We start from the raw sequence: 14410 nt of genomic DNA, 5'->3' as shown, positions 1-14410 counted from the left end.
ACGGAAAAATCGGGTATAGCCAACCATGTTTGGATGGAGAGGGGAGACCATCGCTCCCTATAGTATGAAGTAAAAATAATAAACAGAGAGACCCACTGGAAAGTGAGAAAACTTAAAGAAACAGCTTACATGCTCGGACATAACAACCTACTGAGCAAACCAAGCGTAGAGCTGAATGCAATTTGGACACCTCTAATAGAGAGAGAAAACCTTGAATAACAACATAGGTTTAACATTAACAAAAACTAACTAAGAATTGTTCTAGTGACATATGGCTGAGTGGTCCTAGACGTTGTATCAAAGTTTACAGTTACCGAAGGTGCTGAGTTCAATCCTGAACGAAGGCGGTGAAAAGCAACATTCAAAACAGAGAATCAACAACTATGCCCCAGAGCCTAGCTGGAGTCCGAACAGGGTACCCCCGTAATAATAATAAAGGGTTGGGTTCGAGACTCCTAACAAACAGTTCCCCAGTCCGATACAAAACACCTGATGAAGGCCGGAGGGCAAAACGGCCGAAACGTTGCGACTATAACAACCAAGATGAGGAAGTCAGTCCGACAATCTCAATAAATATATATATATATTTTATAAATTACTTACTCGCTCTACCTACGTATTGAGCTCTTATGAAGTAAATACTTACAGTTTACGCATAAATTAATACTTTCGTGTATTAATTTGATTAATGTGAGTAAATGAAGTTGTGTTATATATATATAATTTTAAGAATATGAGAGGTTTTATATAATTATTTCCACAGCCCAAAGAACGCCGCAGCTCGCAAGAGCCATGCTAGCCAACGAACTGGAAGTTAAATGAGGGCGAAACTCGAGTCTTAGACTTCCGGTTCCTTGATTGGCATTTCTCTTGTGGGCTGCGGCGTTCTTTGGATCGTGGAAATAATTAGGATTATACATTTGTTTTATTTTGTGTATTGATATTCGTATTATAAAAAAAACATTTTCTGTTAGAATTTATTTGCTTCCCCACGAAAACAAAATGTGACACAAGGTCGTTTTTAATGTGGGAAAAACCAGATCCCCAAGATAAGTGCAAAAAGGGCACTCTTGTAGGGACCAAAAATATTAATAGTCTCAGTATAGAGGGTTTCCCGTATTATTGACCAATGACCAATTTACGTAAGTGTAGCATTAGAAAAGATACTATTATTTCATCTTGGCCTGAGGGCTGAGAGAGAAATAAGGAAACCCTTGTCTTCTTTTTATTTAAAAGAAAATACAACCGTCTTATATATGGGTCGTGGAATTGCATTCACGAGCTAAAGATCTAGTAAATTTCCATATTGTTTAACACTCATTTTAATTAATTCCATATTAGTAGTTTTTTTCGTTTTTCTTATATAACTAGCGAGGGGTACCCGGCGTTGCCCGGGTGTTTGAGGGTGTGTGTGTGTGTGGGGGGGGGGTTAAAAACAGTAAGTATGAGGATCGAACCCGAACCGTTGAGGCAAATTTGTAAATTAAAGTGTGAAAAAAAAAGTGCGTTAACCATTGCCCCAACGCGAGATGCTACCGGAAACACGTTTGAATTTATTTAATTACTTGGATTTAGCAGGTGCCCGTTTTAATGAGTTAATGAGGTCAAGTTTGACTGCGGGATGGTATTCATTTACTGCTGAACGCTCCCCCCCTCAAGATGTTATAGGAAAAAGACTAACCCACATGCGGCGAGCGACAAATGTTGAATATTTATCTTCCCGAAATCGATCAAATTAAATAGACAGGCGAACTCCGTTGTTAACTCTGAGATATTACGATTCATATGTTATATAAAAAGTTTTAAAAAGTTGTGAACCGACCGACCGCTTCTCTGAAAGAAGCCTTTTGTAGACACACAGAAAAAGCGAACACACATACATACATACATTTTCGCTTTTATATTTATAGATCATCATCTTTAGTTTACTATTCCGCGTAATTATATTCATTAAGATGTTTTACATGATTTATACTTGCGTAATATTTGCGTAAAAGGTTATAGTAAGGGCTGTGACAACAGAATATTCTTTTTCATTCTTTTTACACTCAAGTAACAGTCAATCAATCTAGAACCACATCAGTCTATATGAACACATATAAGATATAAACGGATAAACACTCAAGAGTCAAAACAATGAAAAGAAGATGCTGTTATCGCAGCCCTAGTTATAGTAAACACAAAATTATGTCCATATATATATTCATGTATACGTAAATATTTTTGTTTTAAAAAATGGCTACCAAAGTTCTCCTTGAGTATTTGGTCTAGAGCCATTACAGTTCATGTATAAGGTATTTGAACCCATGTGACATTTTCTATTTGGGCCTTAGACCGGTGAAATCCGTAGAAAAGTGTGAAAATTAAATTTGCCAGTGGACGGTCATACGTCGGCATTACGAATATGTATGCATAACGTAGTAGCTATTGGTTTATGTTTAAATTTTTAGTCTTGCAGCAAACATGTCTTCATGGCTCAGTCATTAACGGCAGAGGCAACAATAAATCGTAAGCTAGACATTTTGGTTTCGATTCTCGGTGGTGGCGTACAAGTAATTCCTTATAAAAAAAAAACAAACAAAAAAAACTTTTAAATCATTACCTTATATTGGGTCCAATCTATTTATCTTCTATACTCCTATAAATTCGTTTTTCTTTTGTGTGTGTTGATATTTATATTAAACCCCCTATTTTTTATTTATTTAAAAAGAAAATACAATTTTCTTTTATATGGGTTGTGGAAATGCATTCACTAGCAAAATATCTAGCTAATTTGCATATTCTTTTAAACATTCATGTCAATTAATTCCTTATTAGATTTTTTCGATTTTCTTATTGGATGATCATCTTTAGTTAACTATTACGTGTAATTCATACAGATATTCTACATGATTCATATTTGCATAATATTTGCGTAAAATCTTTACAGTAAACCAAAAATTGTTTCCATATATATTTATGTATGCGTATGTATTTTTGTTTAATCTATTAGTCTATCTATCTATCTATCTATCTATCTATCTAACTATCTATCTATCTATCTATCTATCTATATATATATATATATATATATATATATATATATATAAAAGTGAACGTGTGTGTGTGTGCATTTCCCTACGGAATAACTCTGTCAATTTTTAGTCTACCGACTCGAAATTTGATATACATGGTACTGAGATTTGGGAAAATCGACGTGATTGATTTGTGGCCAGAAATTTGGTGATTAAGGCGTCAAAGTTAAACTATTTGACTTATGAGAACTCTACCAAACTCCTCCGACAATTTTGGCTCTATGCACTTGAAATTTTAGATATAGATTCCTTGGACATGGATCTAACTTAATAACTTGATTTGAGCCCAAAACAATAAATGTTAAGGGGTCATAATAGGGGTCAAAGTTTTAAAAAATTGACCTCTGCGGTCTCTTCCAAATTACTCAAACGATTTCTGGTCTAAATATTTGAAATTTTACATAAAGGGTATTCAGATTTTTCATCAGTTTGGGTCGCAAATATTTAGTTACCAATATATAAATGTATGTATGTATGTCTGTTTGCATGTCTGCCTTAAACTTTCAATAGAGGCGACGGATTTGACCAAGATCAGTATCGTTTTAAAGTTCGACCTTTCATAAGACAAATATCGAAAAATTGGCTAGAAACATAACTATCTGGCGACAATAATGAATGGTCACCTTCAATGCTGCCAAGACTAAACTTATTTCCTTCAATAATTACAGGAAACCTTCCCTACCAGCAATAGCAATGACCAAAGACTCTTTATCTGAAAGCACATCTTTTAAACTCCTCGGCCTAACGTTCACAGGAAACATGAATTGGAACAATTACATTGAGAACATTGCCAGGACCACTGCGTAGAAGGTGGGTTCTCCCTACCGTGCTAGAAAGGTATTAACGCCTGAAAGTATCCTATACATCTATAAGGCCACCATTTGCCCATGTATGGAGTATTGTTGTCATATTTGGGCTGGTGCATCTGCCACTAGTCTCTTGCTCCTAGACAAGGTTCAAACGAGAGTCGCCAAAATGAACGGTCAGCTAAACTTCAGCCTCTGTCACATCGACGAAATGTTGAATCCCTCTGCCTGTACTTTAACGGTGAATGCTCCGACGAACTGCAAGCACTTGTGCTCCTTCGACGTAAATACCCCAAACAAACCTTACAAGCAGCTAAATCCCACCCTTTCACAGTAGAAACCCCTAGATGCAAGAGAGCCTTCTACTCCAGTAGTTTCTTCCCCAGAACAGCTAGACTTTGGAATTTCCTTCCGTCCTTCCGGGTCTCTGCTTCCCCGACTGTACTGACATGCAGAAGTTCAAGTGCAACGTTAACCGACATCTTGCTGCCCAACTTCCTACACAGAACCCCTGATGCTTATGTCCCTGATAGTACTACAACAACCGCTGATGCTTATGTCCTTGATAGTACTACAACAAAGTGGCAACATGCCTTGTTTGGGGTGAAAATGTAATATATATATATATATATATATATATATATATATATATATATATATATATATATATATATATATATAATGCGTTAACATTGTATCTAGTGCTGCTTAGAGTAACAGACTAAGTGTTTTGTCATGGCATAACTTAAAGTCATATCGCCAACGCCTAGATATGACAAGTGACAGTCGTGCAAGTCCAACGCAGCTGTTTCTATCTAGATTTCATATTCAAAGACATAATAATCATCTCTTGTTTCCTCTTTATCTGCGCCCCGTACATCATTTGGTTTGCGCGTTTGACTCCATATCCATACCCGTTGGACGATATTAACATGCTCTGGGGAATATAACACGGAAAGACAATATTTAGTGTCAATATATAACATCAACTATCCATCGCATAGGTTTCCTTGAGTCTTGGCAGTCTATGTATACCCACTGTAAGGGTGCCTGCACGTAATACTTTTGTGGCAAGAGTTGCTCAATCACTAAGCAAAACACTCCTGAGTCAACATTGTTGAATACGAGTGGCAAGTGAAGGTTACGAACAACTGGAAGCAATGCCGAGATAAGCGGAAAACACATACAGCGCCTAGTCTTCCCAAATGGTCATCCATCTGGTACTGATCAGGCTCAACGTTGCTTAACTTTGGTGATCTGACGGGAACCGGCGTTTCAACATGATTGTGCCGTATATAATATATATCCATCGCATACAATGGGTCGGAAAGAAGTTAGTATTTTATCCTTAGATCGCGGGTTCAACGTTTGCCGTCAAGTACTGGATCTACCGCATCAGGCTGTTTAGCTTCTGTTGTATATTTCACGAAAAAAACCCAAAACAAAACAAAACAAAACAAAACAAAAAACACTTTAGCTCTTTAAATTGTTTTAAATATTACACTATATTTTAATCACACGACAGGCAGGTGCTCGTCTGAACTCCAATCTCTGGTCCCCCCTCGCCAATCTTTCACGAAAAACACCCGTCTAGCTGAAACCACAGTCAAAAAATTTCCCCACTCTTTATCTGTGCCTAAATCAAAACGTAGATTCCATGAACAACGCTTTTTCTTAGAACTGCACGCCTGTGGAACTCTGTTCCGTCTGCCTGCTTCCCACCTGACTACAACCTGGATGTCTTCAAGTCCAACGTAAACAAATTCCTAATGAATCGTCACCTCAAGAAAACACTTCAATAAATCTCCACACTAACGTACTGTACTTACAATAACCCTTATCACTGAGTGGCTTCCGGGCCTTGATAAGTGGTGACCACCGTGTAAAAAAAAGGTACCTCACATGCTACGTTCTCAATGATGAGAGATCAAGTAACGAAAGAAATAAAAAGTAAGTATAAGGTGCAATTCTAACATGGCCGTTACTCTGTAATCGTGTCGCTACATATCACATTAGGATGCGCACGTTGTCTGCTACCGTCGGAGGAATAAAAAAAAAACGAAAAAACAACAAAAAAAACAAACAAACAAACAAAAAACATGGAAGGGCATAAAAATACGACTTTTAAAGTGAATACAAAAAGCATTCATTCGCGTAATTTTCGACAACGCACTACACTGCGGTTAAAAATATTACTCACGGGTCGAACATGTCTGCCGAGACGTTTTTTTATGCACGTGTCTTTACCGTCACTTGCCTTTCTGCTTTTTCGACCACGCGGTGCATTTTCGCATTTGCTGAACAAGAGTCAAAACGCGTCCGATCGTTTCCATTAGTGGACCACGTATTGGCCATTTTTTAATTTGCATATGCGTTAAGCTGCTGCTGCTAATAGACAGCTATCAGCTAGTTAGCTACCATAGGCTGTTGCTGCTGCTGATTTTCTTACCTCACACCATTTTTTTTTTTACAATAGGAACGCACCGCTTCGTTACACACCTTCCACTCAAAAGAAAGTTCTTTACAAGAATTTTAATAAAACCCACCTCCGATAAGTAAACACAAGAAAAGTTATCTAAAAAAATTTACACAATAAAACATGATTAATTAAATCTAAATAAAGATTATTTAATTGGATATTCGGTTCAAAATTTCGAGGGTATAATTTTTTTCTTTCCCCCGTTGAACATTCCTTCCTTTACTTATTCTTTCTATGTTTTTGTTTTTTAAAAAATAAAGGAATTCCAACGTGTTTTTCTTAATATTTAAATGCAACGTTTTAATACAATGAAATTCTAAATAGCTAGAATATGTTTTTTGACGTATTTTTTTTTTAAATCATATAATCAGTGTTAAAATGGTTAAGCTTAGTCGTGTAAGAACAATCTTTTCATGTTAACATTTTTTTTTTACAAAATCAGTTAAATTTATGCGAAACCAAATCAGAGTACAAATAGTCTTTGATGTTTATTGGTCCTGAGTCCGTTATATACTGTTATGCTGTTAATTTTTTCCCATATATATATATATATATATATATATATATATATATATATATATATATACATATATATATATTAATTTGCGTATGTGCTAAGCGGCTACTGCTAATAGTTTCGCTAGTCAGTTATCATAGGTTGCTGCTGATTTTCTTACACGTGCACATACGCGCTTCCCCACAATAAGACCACACGAATCATCTCTCTTTCCATTGTCAACGCTTTGACCTACATCTTGCCACAATTGAAATGAACGGTCCTTGTCTTAAGAAACATCCATTTTTAGCCAATCTCCTTGGTTTGACCTTCATTGCTGATCAAAAACAGAGTGCTTTCATCAAATCCATTGCCAAAGTTGCTGGGAAAATGGTTTGATCATACTAGTCCTCCAGTAGATATCGCACTGCCGATGAAAGCCTCTACTTGCATCAGAGCCGAGTACGTCCTAAAGTGGAGTACTCTTGCCACATCTGGACAGGAGCTGCTCGGAGCAACTATCTTGAATTGATAGAGTTGAAAACCGATGACATTCGCTAATATCATCTCAACAATATTACAGTGTCTCCCGTCAAAAGTGCTCCTAGAGAAAGACTGACTGAAAAGCTTTTGATTTTCTTTCTTTTTTTTTCATAAAGGTAACTCATCTCCTAGTGTACTCATTCGACTACGTTTACCCAGGCATTTTACCTGTTAAGCCCGGCTTCGAATCAGACCATTTGTAACTGGTTACCTTTACGTTTTCCTAGGTTTCCCTGACATGCGCTCATGTGCCCCTTATGAAGTTCACATTGCTTACGTAATAACAGTTTAGTGTCGTAAGGTTTCAAATAAAAGTTTAGTTTTTAAAAGTCGTTGTTTTACCAATACTTTTAAGTAGCCCTATGTATTGTTACCTAATCCTGTTCATTTTTACCAGGATTTTACGTCCCCTAGGGACATTTGGGGCTAAATGGGATGGAGCGGAACGCTGAACGTATTCAGTGTTTCATGCCCCGTTCACTGTGCACTTAAAAATCTACTTATATATGTATGTATAGCTGTGTAGGCTGTACGATATAGAATCCCAGCAAAGTCTTTGGATATAAGCTTGTAATATTTATTTATGTATGTGTTACAGAAGATCAGAAAATCATCAGTGCCGTCAGTTTCAAATCAAAAAGATATGGGACCAAACTTCGGTCATAATTGTTGCACAATCTTCACTCTTTCTAGACATACATACGAACATGATCATGATCATGATGATGATGATTGCAACGTCTTGTCAGACGAGTGCCACTCCCTCAGGGTTCATTCGCCCTTTGGAAGGTCTTGTTTTTAATCCTTCAGGGAGACTAGCCACCCTCCTCACCAAACAAGTCTGGTGGGGGAACCAGTTTAGTCGCCGGTGACCCGACCATGAGGCAGGTAGTACTGGGTTACATGGTGCCAGTAGCATATGACATGAACTGACATAGGAACATACAAATAACTATACACACACAAACATAGATATGTGCATATGTATATGTGTGTGTTTTACAGAAGATCATAGAAAAACATCGGTACCAGAATAAGGCTGAATAGAGTCCAACGTAAATGACTAAGGACCAGTCCCCTCTGTATTTGTATTAAATTTGAAACCGACGGTACCGATATTTTTCTGATCTTGGATAACACATTGATACATATAATATGTATGAATATATACATACATATCTATTATATATATATATGTATATATGTATGTATGTATATATGTATGTATGTATTTGTTAGTGCGTGTATTTGTATATATAGAGAGAGACAATGAGGAAGATTATATATATGCATATATATATATCTATATAATTTATCAATCAATCAATATATATATATATATATATATATATATATATATGCAGATGTATGTATGTATATGTACGTGTGTGTATTTTAAAGTTTACATCTGCGTGCGTGTTGTTATCATGCTCAATTACTAGCGAGAAATCAGATATGATAGCCATCTTTTCATAATTGTTGCAAACGGTCACTAACCGATATTCGCACATGCGCATTCAACAACATTTCCCCTATACACATGCGCATCTATTAGGTCACACTCTCTTAAACACACGCCATTTTGTAAAAGAAGACATTTTTGTTTTTTACTTTTTAAACTATAAGTTGGCCATGGATTGTTTAGAAAGTAACGTAGCTGATATTTATTTTTGAAATCCAGGAAGGCTCATGCCCTTTTCTCTCTCCCACCTCTTTCCTGCTCACTCTCTCTCTCTCTTTCTCTCTCTCTCTATCTATCTATCCACACACACACACACACACACACACACACACACACACACACACACACACACACACACACACATATATATATATATATATATTTAATAATTGTATCGTTGTACTTTCCTAGACGTAAATCCGTTGAAAGCCTGGTGTTTATTAAAAAGTGCTCAATGAGAAGCAGAGCGAAATTCGAATATATTTAGTATGCTGAATAATAATAATAATAATAATAATATATATATATTTGTGTAATTAATTTATCATTCAAATATTTACTAAATATTTTCTAATTATAATTAAATAATTAAAAAAAATATTTAAATAGTAAAATCATTACAAATAATACATCCCAAAACTGTGGCGGCGACTAGGATACAAACAAAGGGCAGATAACCTCTCCCTTTAAAGCACTCAGAGAGTGAAAAAACACCACAGAATTGCTTATAAAAAATGAATAAATAAACACCCATAAATCTATCTATCTATCTATCTATCTATCTATCTATCTATCTATCTATCTATCTATACAACATCCACATGGGGAGCCGATATTTCTCGGAATTGAATGAAAATCAAAGAAGGTTTCTCACTTCCGATATAGTTTTTCATCGAAATTAGTAGAATTGCCCATTCTGGGAGAAAACTTCAAATTCCTACCAGCAGTTACTTAATATCAAGTATCATGGTTCAATTGTGCTCTAAACAGAAACATTCATTTCGAATATGCCCCTGACTACAACTTGGACGTCTTCAAGTCCAACATAAACAAACTCCCGTCAAACCGCCCCCTTAAGTAAGATACTCTATCAAAACCCCCAATACTAATGATTACTACAATACTATCTCATTGATTACTGTACACGCAATAACCCTTATCCCTGAGTGGCCTTCGGGTCTTGATAAGTGGTGACCCCCATGTAAAAAAAGACCATACTGTTGCTTTTATATGCCGGCACTTTTGCTTGTGCCATAATAAAACTTCTCAAATCCGCATCTAAAGTGAGGCTTTCGTCCAAATCGCCTGTTCTTTCTTTCATCGGACTTTTTCGATTATCTATTATTAATATTTATCGAAGACATTCAAACCCTATATAAGAACACTGCTAAGCACATAAATTACATTTGTGTGAAATTACAAAAAAATCGGCCCCGCTGTTAAGAAGTCCATAACGAACGAACTCAACTCCATACACGCAGACAAAGTCCCCTTATATAAGAGTAGAGCTAGAAATGATAAGAAAAAGTCGTGTTCTGAATGTCCCAAGAATTAGTATGCTGAATAAAAAAATATATATATAGACGACATCTAACCTTTGGAAATAAGTTGAACTTATACGTCTTTTAAAATGTTCTACCTTTGAAGATTGTAGCGCTGGGTATGGGGCAGTAACACCAACTTCCAACATTGCCCTCCTTTTTATTGAAACTAACCGATAGCTCTTTTTACTATCCCCGTTGTTCCCTTAAGTGCAGTTGTCTAGATCTTTTTTGGACTTGGTTTAACATGAATATTAGTTAGGTGGGGCTTCAGGTGCTTCTTCATAAGCCCTGTGGCACCTATAATAACTGGGATGATTGATATCTCCTTAAGATTTCAGTTTCTTTTAATATCATACGCGAGACCTTGATATTTGGTCTGTTTCTCTCTTTCAGCTCTGTTCAGACCGCCATCATTAGGAACACTCACTTCAACCAAGGTTGCCACTCTTTCTGACTTATTTCATATAACTATCTCAGGTTTCACAGCAACACTGCCGCACCTATAATAACTGGCATGATTGATATCTCCCTAAGATTCCAGTTTCTTTTCGTATCATACATAATTGGTCTGCGGATTAAACCAAAAAAAAAAAAAAAAATACAAGCTATATCTAAGTTTTGTAAAAAGTTGAATTTATACCTGTATAAACACTTATATGCTTGTAAAATATGACGTTGGTGCAAAGATTTTTGGCGATATAAATTTTCACTTCAAAAAGAAATTTTTGAAAAATGTGCGAATTTAAAACAATTTATTCATAACAATAACGACCTTTGTTCATTATAAGCTGATTCCTCCTTTTTCCTTACGGATTTGATACAAAATTTGAACCGAACTCAGGTTCAATCTACTCTCTTGCTGTTAAAATAAGACAATCTGTTGTTTAATTCTCGAATTTAGTCATAATTCAAGAAGAATATTTGGGATATGGCGAGATTTTATGGCCAAATCTTTCTAGATCTTTGGTTAGTAGTGTTGTGTAAGGCCGGGCATTATTGTGATAGAAAATTATTTTTTTAAAGTTTACTAAAAAAATGTAAAAGTGAATGAAAATCTCTGCTATTGCATAAAAGGGAACTTTGTATGTGTGTCTGCGATTTTGTTCCCTATAGACTCGAAAACGGGTAGACTGATATTTGATAAAATTTCACACAAAAACACTTTATGTGGCTGGACATTTTCTTAGATAGGTTTTGTATCGGAAAGTCATCTATAAGTATCGATAAATAATAATCGAAATAATCCGATGAAAGAAGAACGATCGATTCTGACCAAAGAAAACACTTTACCCAGTCTAACATCACAAGTGCACTTTAGAAATTTTAACTAAAATTCAAGCTATTATCATCGCAGAACAGTAAACCCAGGCATATATAATCAGCAGACAAAAACACTGTGTGGTTCATGTGAAGTTTCCTCCAGGTGGGCCCAAAAACGAGAACAGGCAATCAATCGATTTGATTGAAACATAGGTGATTTCACTAATTTCGATGATAATAAAATATGGAAGCGTTAAATATCCGTTAATCACCATTATATCCAAGGCAAAGTCGGGTCTCCTTGCTAATATTGCATAAAATATGCACGATACTTTAATAATATAAAAGAAAAAGTTATAAATAAAATCATAGTGATAAAAAATCACTAAAGGTTTTTAACTTAAATAGATTATTTATTTTTGATGATTTCTTTCTGCAATTTTGACAAAATCTGACTAAGACATTAGGAATTTTTTTAAAAAATGCAAAATTGATACAATTTTCATTTAAAACAAATAATGTCTTTTAATGTTTCTCATTTCCAGCTTCGCGTATTTGTGCTTCTTCCAAAACATTATTCATGACACATTGAAGAATCTTTGGATTGCGATTTAACCCCCTTATTTCGTTCTGCGAGCTGGCAGACCTCGAAACGTCAAACCATCAACGCCCGCAAGAAGTGAAGGAAAAAAAAGCAGGAACGAAATATGGGAGTTAAATCGCAATCCAAAGATTCTGCAATCTGTCATGGATAAGATTTTGAAAAGAGCACAAATATGTGAAACTGAAAATGGGCAACATTTAAAAGACATTATTTTTCATCAATTTAGATTATTGGAATTTTCAGGGCTCTACGGACAAATTTATTTGACCTTTGACAACTAAATATTTTCGTTGACTTCCAAATAGAAAAGTTACTAATCAATTTAGATCGTTTGAATTTTTCATTTTATTTTACATAAATCCTCCATGTCTTAGTTTGATTGTATGAGCTTTAAAGAAAGATACCCTAAAAAATAAACGACGTATTTACGTTCCAAACCGTTCAGTTACTTTTTAGACAGCCTGTATAAGTAATGCCTATATATATATATATATATATATATATATATATATATATATATATATATATATTACACAGTGATCACCACTTATTAAGACCCGGAAGCCACTCAGGGATAAGGGTTATTGCAAGTACATTACGTTAGTGTGGAGATTTGATGAAGTGTTTACTTAAGGGGGCGGTTCATTAGGAATTTGTTAACGTTGGACTTGAAGACATCCAAGTTGTAGTCCGGTGGGAAGCAGGCAGACGGAACAGAGTTCCACAGGCGTGCAGTTCTAAGAAAGAAGCTTCGTTCATGGAATCCACGTTTTGATTTAGGCACAGATAAAGAGTGGGGGAAATTTTTCACAGTGGATTCAGCTAGACGGGTGTCTTTCGTGAAAGATTGGCGACGGGGGACCAGAGATTGGAGTTCAGACGAGAATCTGCCATGGAAATAACGATAAAACAAGGATAGGCTCGCAACGTCTCTTCTGTGGGAGAGAGGTTGCAGGGTAGATAAAAAGGCATCCCCCACTAAGCCACGAAGTCTATTTTGTACTCTGTCAAGGCAGGATAGGCTGTTTTTAGCAGCTCATATTGAATATAATTGTTCAAAACATCCTTTCTACAAACCTGCAACACAATTTTGCACCAATTTGATATGATTTAACATGCAGTCAACATATTTCTACAGAACAAATGAATCAAATAATGTGCTATAATATGTTGGCTTAACGTAAAGAGACACGGTATCGCACATTTGAGCCTGAAGGTATAATCAATATGTTATTGGTATTAAAGCCCTATCCGAACCGCCGGCTTAAAGGAATTCACGCGAAGTTAAGGAAAGTCCTGGATCCTTGACCTGAAAACAAAGCCGATGACGTCGGCTCGTCCATCTACGAGCTTAAAATGACCGACAAGTACTGACAGATAATAAGTGATGCTGAGCAACGGGATGTAAACGGAAGACGATCCCGGATATACCTAACCTCTTCCGCATACTATTTCGGAATGTGATAATCCCCCGACAAGATTAATCTTCCCCTCCATTATTCTCTCTTAATACCTAATTATTACGTGGCAAAAGCTTCCGGGGGGAAAAGGACGTTTTAATAGAAGCAACAATGTACGACATATCAACTACGAGGTACTTTCAATAAGTTTCCGGGCTTTTTTTTCGTATGGGCATATTTTATTAATACCACATACATTAAACTATTTTTCCCGTTCGAAGTAATCTCCTCCGGCTGCAATACACTTGTTGTACCGATCCAACAACTTCCGGAAAATCCCACTATATTCTTCTTCACGGCTTCTTTCATCTCCTTCATTGTCTCCTAACGACAGCCTCCAACGGTTTTCGTTGAGCTAAGAGAATAACCAGCAGTTACAGAGAGAAATGTCTGGATTATAGGGAGGGTAAGAAACTGTCTTGATGCCCATGACAACGTCTTTATTCCTGATCTTTTCTGACAAATCTTGGGACAAAGCTTCTACATCTTCCATTCCCTGTGAATAAGTGTGTATACAGTTCCCACACTGACATCAAACGCTGCACTTATTGTCTATAGACACACGACGACTTTTCATCCATTCAATTCTTTATTTAGCCAATCAACTCTGGTGTTCTGAATTCTTTACTCCTTCCACACCTCTCATAACGCCTCAAAGACTCTGTTTTCATTGAATCTCTCA

The 14410-nt window shown here is 36.0% G+C and overlaps 1 protein-coding gene and 1 pseudogene across 2 annotated transcripts in view; one reads left to right on the top strand and one right to left on the bottom strand.

Annotated features, from left to right (window-relative positions):
* The window catches only part of LOC145266521 (uncharacterized), an 870907-nt gene that overhangs the window by 231712 nt on the left and 624785 nt on the right, over positions 1–14410 (top strand). The gene's annotated exons all lie outside the window — the stretch shown is intronic.
* On the bottom strand, positions 5061–5177 carry LOC145266858 (5S ribosomal RNA; annotated as a pseudogene).

Source organism: Euprymna scolopes, chromosome 41 (genome assembly GCF_053919585.1).
Source record: "Euprymna scolopes isolate OS-2025 chromosome 41, ASM5391958v1, whole genome shotgun sequence".
Lineage (NCBI taxonomy): Eukaryota > Metazoa > Mollusca > Cephalopoda > Sepiida > Sepiolidae > Euprymna > Euprymna scolopes.
The sequence above is the reverse complement of the archived record's forward strand: the minus strand, read 5'-3'. Positions and strand labels throughout refer to the sequence as shown.